At 36.4% G+C, this 10057-nt stretch overlaps 1 long non-coding RNA gene across 1 annotated transcript in view; it reads left to right on the top strand.

The window, feature by feature from the left end:
- LOC126965171 (uncharacterized) overlaps nucleotides 1-10057 on the top strand; it is a 125437-nt gene that overhangs the window by 14863 nt on the left and 100517 nt on the right. The window lies entirely within an intron of this gene.

Genomic DNA, 10057 nt, shown 5'->3' with positions numbered 1-10057 from the left:
GGTGTCAGAGCTCCATGCCTGAAGTACAGTTCCGACAGAAAACTGTTAGGCGAGCTCTGTTTTCGTTGGACGTCAGGAAGTCGAGCGGGCCGGATGGCATTTCTCCAATCGTGCTTAGAACGTGTGCCCCTGAGTTGACGCCGGTGCTAACGCGTTTATTCCGGCACTCTTATTCAAAAGGCGTAGTCCCTGACTCATGGAAGTCAGCCCTTGTCCATCCGATCCCAAAAAAAGGAGACAGTTCGGATCCGGCAAACTACAGGCCTATTGCTATTACTCTCCAAAATCATGGAGAGCATAATTAACCGCCAGCTCTTGGTATACCTTGAGGCTTACCAGTTGATCAACGACCGGCAGTACGGCTTTCGCCATGGTCGGTCGACTGGCGATCTTCTGGTATACCTAACACAGAGATGGGCGGCGGCTATTGAAAGCAAGGGGGAAGGCCTGGCAGTTGGTCTGGATATAGCGAAGGCCTTTGATCGTGTATGGCACAAGGCGCTCTTCGCAAAACTTCCATCATTTGGGCTTCCCGAGAGCTTATGCAAGTGGACCTCCAGCTTCCTCACTGGGCGCAGCATACAGGTCGTTGTCGACGGTTATTGCTCGAATCCCAAGCCCGTGAACGCTGGAGTGCCCCAAGGCTGTGTGCTAGCTCCCACGCTGTTTCTTCTGCATATCAATGATATGTTGGACACCGCCAACATGCATTGCTATGCAGACGACAGCACTGGTGATGCCGTAGACACGGGCCATGCAGGTCTCTCTAGGGAAAACGTCGACCAGTGCCGGGAGAAACTTGTGTCTTCTATCGAGTCCTCTCTCGAGAAGGTCGCGGAATGGGGTAAGTTGAACCTTGTCCAATTTAACCCCCAGAAGACTCAAGTTTGCGCGTTTACCACTAAAAAAACCCCATTTGCCGTATCACCGCTCTTCGAGAACACTTCCCTTAAAGCCTCGCCTAGTATCGGAATACTGGGTCTCGAAATCTCGAGCAATTACCAATTCCGTGGCCACCTGGAGGGCAAAGCCAAACTGGCTTCAAAGAAACTGGGCGTCATAAATAGAGCACGGCAATACTTCAAGCCGGCCCATATTCTAGCGTTCTACAAAGCGCAGGTCCGGCCTCACATGGAGTATTACTGTCATCTCTGGTCTGGCGCACCCCAGTATCAGCTCGATCCATTTGACCGCGTGCAACGCAGAGCAGCTCGAATTGTCGGGGACCCAGTACTCTGTGAACGGCTGGATCACTTGGCGTTGCGTAGAGACGTCGCTTCATTGTGTGTCTTCTACCGCATTTATCACGGGGTGTGTTCCGAAGAGCTGTTCAAACTGATTCCTGCCGCCGAATTTCACCTTCGCACAACACGCCACAAGTTACGATATCATCCCCACCATCTGGATGTGTGGCGGTCCTCCACAGTGCGGTTTTCAAGGAGCTTTCTTCCTCGTACTACGAAGCTGTGGAATGAGCTTCCTTGTGCGGTGTTTCCGGGACGATACGACATGGGTACCTTCAAGAAAAGCGCGTACACCTTCCTTAAAGGCCGGCAACGCTCTTGTGATTCCTCTGGTGTTGCAGGAGAGTGTGGGCGGCGGTGATCACTTAACACCAGGTGACCCGTACGCTCGTTTGTCCTCCTATTCCATAAAAAAAAAAAAAAGAATCAATAACGTAGTCGAACTCACACTTATTGTTCTCTTTTTATGTTGAATACAGTCACTCCAACTCTGCGGCGTCATCTCTTTTAAAACCTCATCAAATTGTTTTGGTTTAGATTGAAGGTTTTATTGTTCATAGGATTGAGTTCACAATGATAATGGTTTAAGAGTTAAGATGGTGACGCGGAAAAATTTCCGCAGCCAACTTGTCTACAGCTAAAGAATGAAAATGTCATGTCTTTTTTTTCACGATAGCGATCCTAGCAATTAAGCTTTAATTATATTTTACTCGCAATCATATTATTATTTGGGCTTTTTGTCAGGCAGTTGTGGCTATAGTAACCTTAGGGAGTGGTTATTGGCATTATGTATATCTATCTAATACTGAATTGATTTTAACCTTGGCAGTATCTCCCTTAACCACTCTTCAAAATGAGCGGCGATCATTTCTTGGTAATAATCTTCAGTGCTCATTTTTTGATTCTAGCAATAATAATGCTCTATCTAAAAGGCGACGTGAATTATTGACTGGTTTTATTTTCTTTCAATAGTTTACCCGTAATCTCTGCGGTATTTAATTCGCAATCACCTAAAGACCAATAGTGATTTTAAACCTAATTTTTTGTACGCATTCATTTTCATGAACTTTTCAGACACAAATATGAGTGCGTTGTCTCTTTTCTTTTTGTAAGATTTTTTTTTCTTATGTTATTCCTTTTTTTGTGTAGGTTCACGACGAATGAAAAATTTAAAATTCTGGGTGACGGCTCTTTAGAGAAAGATTTGGAAGCCTTCAAAAAATCCTCGGCTTAGCTCAAAGCATTTTGTTTCAAATTGTTATTTAGAGGGCAAGAAAGTAAGAGTTATTTGAAGAGAGACTGCTAAAAATTCTCCCTTAGTCGTATCGATTCGAGATCACTCCTCTAACTGCCACAGCCTGTATCGGAATACTTTGCATACACCCTGCCCATTAAAATGCAATGCCGCTCAAGATTATTGAAAAACCCAAAAATTTATGAGCGGCACTACAACTGCGCTCGTTACCTTGAAACATAAGATGTCAAGTCTCATTTGCTCAGTAATTTCACTAGCTACGGCGCCCTTCAGACCGAAACACAGTAATGCTGTCACATAACTGCTTCAGGGCAGAAATAGACGCCGTTGTGGTACAAATAATTAAGCCGGCTTCCGGTGCAAAAGAGCCTCCCACTGGTGATTGGGAGTGCTTAGAGGAGCTGTTTGGGTTGATTCCGGCCGCCGAATTCCACCACAAGATATTACGTCAATATGCAAAAAAAAGTCTGGCATTCTACAACCGCGCGTTTTGCAAAATTTTTTTGTATTTTTGTTTATTACAGTTCATATAGATATTTTTTCACTGGAAAGTCTCATCAAAATTGGTTCAGTGCGGAAGTTTTAATCGGGTTCCTCCGGATAATCTCCGGAAGGAGATTACCCGGAATAAACAAATAGACTTATTGTTTTTATTTTGATTTTGAAACAATTTTAACAAGCAAAGTATTTCCAATTTTTTTACACTCAAAATATTATTTTTTTATAGGCAGACCTATCTCACTCCACGTGTAGATATCGAAATCGGAAGCGGCCACTCCAGCGTGGCTATCCAGTAGGGACTCAAGAGCGATCAGTGACACACGCGCGAGTCTTGTTCGTCTTCTACTACACTGATCTGACCGAAATTTTCAAAATTGAGAAACTTATAAAAGCAATGCATAAGGTCATTCAGACCAATCTAATTTTAAGTAATTATTATAATTAAGAAATAAGCATTTATGCGAGGAACCTATTTATTACCTATAGGTACTAAGTTCAATGTTTGTGTTTCGCTTTTCGTACTTAGACCAAGAGCCGACAGCAAAAAAGGTGTTTGTTATTGTTAATATTATTAATTACCTAAGAGGACGAGTGCAAGTCTAGCACCCGTCATAGTTCTCTTCAGGTTCGTATGTACCTACCTACCTCTTAATTGGTTCCTACTTTTAAGGAAAAATAATCAAAGTTGACTATGTCGTGTACTTCGAATAAAATTACGATTAAGTAATCAATTTATATACTCAATAGAAAAAACTGAGCTATTTTTATAAGATGGCCTTATAGTAGGTAGGTACAGTTTTTGGAAAGAAGGCCACCCTAACGTCGTCAGAAGAGTTAAGAGTCACGCAATAAAAAGAGAGGCAACTTCTAGGTGAATAAAAATGTAAATTAATAGTGCTGTGCGTTCTGAATTACACCTTAATATATGCCCCAAGAGTTCCTATTTCCTTAATCAGAGTGAGCCTTCTGTACTTTAATATTACATATTCTTTCGTTTAAGTATCTATTAGGAATCTGTTTTTAAATTGAAGGAATAAATAAAGTTAGCCAGAAATAAAAAAAATGGTCACAAAGAAAGCTTAGCCTAAGCTAGGAAAAGGTTGACTTATCGCTAAAAACCTTCGTAGTTCAACCAGATGAAGAAAATTTATCAACAAAATATATTATAGTGGCAAGCACAACCTTAATGGAATAAAAAACGGCGACATATGGATTTGAATTCGATTGCCGCTTGTCGACTCTTTCAATCGCACTACCACAGTAGACACATGTACCAGTACGGAAACTCCCTACAAACGTTCGATATGACACACTCACACAAACATGCGCATCGACGAGGCCCCTAAGCAGATAGGAGTACGAGTTTAGTGTCACGTTGTTATTTGTTTCCGCCAGCCTGACGCAACTCTCTAACGCAATTGCACTAAAAATAATGGCGGCAAAGGCTGTCTCGCTCTAACATATATTCGTCTCTTTTGTTTGAGAGTCATGTGACATGTAATTCATTCAAACTAAAAGAGACTGTTAGCGGCGCAATTCAAAGGCAGCTAGGCAAAGCAGCAATGTCTTATGATATTGAAATATTCAAGTTCATTGAATCATTGAGCCAGTCACCCAAATCTTACAGGACGTTTAAATTTGTTCAAAATGAAAAGCCTACTCTTTGACAAAACCACTACACGGATTTCGTTAATTTTTGGTATATCGTCTAATATGCTAATAAGTATGTACCTACATTTATTTCATATAAGCTGTTTCATACTGTATATATATAAATATACTAGTGGACCCAACAGACGTTGTCCTGTACACACGTTTAAATTAGAAAAATCGGTCCAGCCGTTAGGAGGAGTACACTAACATACACATGAGCAGGAGAATTACATTTTATGGACGGAATTGAGAATCTAAACCAATCTCAAATTTACTGAAACAAGCAAAATAATCATCAAAATCGGTCCAGCCGTTTAGGAAGACGTTTAATTGTGAATCTAAACCATTCTCGAATCCACCCGAAGACACACACCAATCTCAAATTCACTGGAACACACAAAAATATCATCAAAATCGGTCCAGCCATCTAGGAGGAGTTCAGTGACATACACACGCACACAAGAAAAATATATGTAAAGATATGTATACAAATTAATATAGATAATGTCTAATTTTAAGGTTTTCTTTTGTTAATTTTAATATGGACCTAAGCAAAGTCTTACTAGTTGAAACTAAGGGATACGTTTTAGTTATCAAAAGAAAAAAATAATTAACATAATAAATATTTTATTAAGAGTGGTTTTGCGTTGTAGTTTCGGCTTAGACAGTCTTTGGTATTCGTTTTTCAGATGTTGCAATAAAGTCCTAGGCGTGGGTCTTGAATCTGAAATTATAACAGAATATATATTAACCGAAGTTAGTTAATCCTAATTTTTAGGCTAGACTTATAAACTATTTTAAGTTCAATAAATTTATTAATCAAAAATATAGATACCATAAATATGAAATAAATACAAATAAATTCAATAATAATTTAAAATAAAATATCGACAATCGATAAAAAAGTGTCAAACACTACAGATAGATTATAATATTATAATTTTCACTCTAGATGAATTAAACCAATACTCTATCACTTTTAATCACTTTAAGCATTATTTATCAGCTTATTATTTGTTCATAAGTGCTTACCTTTCTTTATCCAAAAAGAATTTAGCCATGAAAATTCTCTTACTCCCATATGACCAGCCAGATTTTAAACCACATACTTTACATTTTTTTTATTACTTGGTATAGCTTAGAAAGTCTTACGCATTTATTCTATAAATAATTAAGCACATTACCCTGAATAATATACGAATAAAGTAAAAGAAAACGAAAATTTGTAACAAAAATTCATTTACTTTATTCGTGTATTATTCAGGATAATGTACTTAATTATTTATAGAATAAATGGGTAAAACTTTCTGAGCTATACCAAGTAATAAAAAAATTTGTAAAATATGTGGTTGCAAGTGTCGCAAGCATGACATAATAAATTCGTGAACATAATTCACAATTTACACTAAGATGGCGGCTGCAATATTTATTATCATTTTTTTAAGAGTGTGGTGTTGGTTTTCTAGGATTTTTTTATATTTATTTATTTTGGACAAAAATACTTGCATGTGTTTTGTCATGGTTTTCGTGAGTCTTGAAACCAATACCAGCTGGTGCTGCCAAAATGAAAATTCAAGATGGAGGCTGCAAAAAATTATCAAGTTTACACCAAGGTATTATACACGTATTTGAGAAGTTTCGTGCAAATTACAAACACAAGTTGTATGCAATGTTTTCAAAATACAACAACACAAAACTTGTCGTAGACAATATTTGTATGAAACTTGTCCAATGAAATTGTTTTTCACCTATTAGTTGTCTACATGTATATGGTCTCATGTTTTATACTTGTTGTAGGCTTGTAGCTAAACTTGTTTAAGACATTTCAGTACAGAAGATAATGAATTTGACAATTCAAGAAAACCACGCAATTATTGATCGCCATAATTTGTGAGGAGACGACAGCAAGAAGCAAAACAACCTTCCTTAAAGGCTGTCAACGCTCTTGTGATTCCTCTGGTGTTGCAAGAGAATGTGGGCGGCATAAAAAAAATGAAGGAGCCTATCGTTCCTTATTGAATGATTTAAGTATAGAAGACAGAAGTGGATTCAGAAATTTTTTTAGAATGAGACCAGTAAATTTGGAGAAATTGCTTCAAAAAGTTGCACCATACTTTTCTTAGCAGAATTCACAGTATCGATGGCATCACTCCAGCAGAGCAATTATTTTTTTTATAGAAAAGGAGAACAAACGAGCGTTCGCACGGTTCATCTGGTGATACGTGATCACCGCCGCACACATTCTCTTTCAACACCAAAGGATTCACAGGAGCGTGGCCGGAATTGAAGGAAGGCGTACGCGCTTTTTTTGTTAACTGTTTATTTGAGATTTATAGCTACTGGTGACTCATATTCTTCTTTGTATTTGTATCGGATATCAAAGGCAAAATATAGTTAATGCATTACTCATGCTTGCGAGACGATTATAAAAGTATCAAAAGAATATCTTAATATAAGCCGAGATAAATATTGCTAATAAAGCTTTTAAATGGAGTGGCCATTTATTTTCTTCTATTCCAAAAAGTGGTCTGTCCGGTAAATGTGCAAAACTTTATCCATCAAGCATGGATAGAGTATAAAACTTATTTTAAATAAGTATCATACATAAACTTCAATAAAATTAACAATACTTGTTAAAAACATGTATGTTTCATGTTGGTGTGAACGCTGTCAATGTTTCAGACTGTATCAAACATGTCTTAGATCTATATGTGAACGCAAAAGTGTTTTATACTTCTACGTATAAAAACTTGTTGGCAGCACAGTGTGACCGCAAGAATGTTTCAGACAATTGCAATACATGTTAAAACCAAATAATTGTGTTTTGACACGTATTCTACAAGTTTTGTATAAAACAAGTTTTTGACTTGTTTCTTGGTTTAAACGAGGGGTAAGTAGTGCCACAGTTATATGCATATTATCAGTATGGAAACTAAGCCTCGTTGATAAAATACTTACCTACGTGTGCGTACTCTCCATTGAAGCCACAGGGTTGTCAGGTTATTTTTCTAACCGACTTTAAAAAAGGAGTTTTGGAACGAAGTTCCTTTGTAGAGCGTAAAAAACTAAGAAGCGTAAGATTTTTATGTATAGCGTATGTATGATAGCTATAATGTGTATAATGCAATATTATAATCTACATGATGACTGTTCTGTAATGTTTTTAAACAACATTTTAATGAATGTTTTTCTTGGAAATATTTTTTTTTTTAATGTTTTTCTTAATTTTCGTTGAAATATTTTATTTAAAATATTGCCGGGAAGCTTTGAAATATATGGTATTCAACTTTATCCGTTGAAGTTTCACTTCTACCACAGTCTTAAGAAACTCTTCTCTACAGTCATGTTACGAATATGTTCAGACGAGGCAATTATTGTTTTCGTGAGGGTCAATAACGAATATGACACCCATTTCAAGATCCAAGATGTCGGATGTGACATTTTCAATAAAATCAATATGGGTATCATTTTAGAGATTTTCGGGAGTGTCTGTGAACACACAATTGTATTACAGTCTTCGTTTCTTTTAAGTCCAGCATTATCGGCTTCAGCACCCTCGAAAACCATGAAAATGACACGCGTGACGAAAAACTTGATAAATTTTTGCAGCGCCATCTTGAATTTTCATTTTAGCAGTACTAGCTGGTATTGGTTTCAACACTCACGAAAACCATGACAAAACACATGCAAGTATTTTTGTCCAAAATAAATAAATATAAAAAAATCCTAGAAAACCAACACCAGACTCATAAAAAAGAAAAAGAAAATAAATATTGCAGCCGCCATATTAGTGTAAATTTTGAATTATGTTCACGAATTTACTATAATCTATCTCACGTACTTATTATTCGAATACCTTCTAATTATAATAATAATATAACAATAAATCATTCTTATATACTATACTATATATATTATACTAGTTTAAAAAACGAAAACTGCAGTTTTGATGGAGCCGAGTTCAAATAGCCTTCAACCACGCTATACGCTGGTATTTTTAAAAAGATCGCGGACACCAAAGAGAATTTAAACACTACGTTCAAGAGACGGGAGTGCCATACAAAACAATGAGAAATGTCGCTTGTATTGTATTGTACTAAATCTTGATACCAACATAATCAACTAATGACGTAATATCAGAGCTGCTAATAAAATAAATATATAGGGTTGGAATCAATCCATAATTTTTATCGATAAGTAACTAATAATATATATATATATAAATACAAGTTATACTGGTACTTGTCAAATACGTGCATAATACCTTGGTGTAAACGAGAGGTTAAGTGTAATGTAAGTCAGAAATTTAAACACTACGTTTAATGTAAGTGTGACACTAATTAGAAAATTTTCAATTAAATGCGCACTCTCCAGACCAAAGAGAATTTAAACACTACGTTTCTCCAGACTATAAATTATCGCCCCGAGTAAATAGGGGTTTTTATTTTATTTGTTATATAGTAAAGACACTTCTAATTAAATTAGAAAGAGCCCAACGTGCAATATTAAAAATAGGATACAATAAGCCGTGGCGATATTCAACAGACATCCTCTACTCATAACTAAACCATCTTTGAATAAGACAATTATTTATCTCCACTGCACTACTTAAATTCCACAAAACCGCGAAAGAACAGGCACGAATTTCTCATAGGGCGCTTATATGGGATCGCCCAAGGGTGTTTTCTTCCTTTGCTCGAAGAACATATTATTTCCTGGGGCTTTACCTTTACAGTAAATTATACAAACAAAATAGGATTTGTATAGATAAGACTAAACGCAGTTGTAAAAAAGTAATATTTGAATGGTTAAAAATTTTAAACTACGATGATACCGAAAAACTTATAAATGTACAAAACAATAATTGAAATTATTATCCCAACGTTATCAATTGGCTTTTCTTACTGAGCACACACACAAACACATATACACACATCCATACACACACACACACATACGCAAATTTCTTTTAATTTTATTTTGTACTTAGATAGGGGAAGAGACTGGACCTCACGACACAGGGAATCCTAGTGTGAGGCCAGAATACGTGTAAAATTAAAGTTACTTACTTTGTACCAATGTATACTTTGTAACAGATATTTTTGTAACTAATATTGTACCCCAATAAATTATTATTCTATAGTATACAGGGTGTCCCAAAGTTATGGGACATGAAGGGAAAGTACCTTAAATATCGAAGATAGGCTATTTTACTGAAAGAAGACTTTATGTTATTTTTAAAAGTTAGTACTTCTGCATTTAAAGACTTTCTAAAAATTACTTGCCTCGTCTGGGAATCGAACCGACTGAAATGTAAAAAAAACACCCCTACTTTTATAATGCCAATCGAAAGAATGGCCAAAAACTAATAACTCTTCTTAAGTAACATAGTATTTTAAAAGAA

This window comes from Leptidea sinapis, chromosome 6, assembly GCF_905404315.1.
Source record: "Leptidea sinapis chromosome 6, ilLepSina1.1, whole genome shotgun sequence".
NCBI lineage: Eukaryota > Metazoa > Arthropoda > Insecta > Lepidoptera > Pieridae > Leptidea > Leptidea sinapis.
This window is presented reverse-complemented; position numbering and strand designations above follow the sequence as displayed.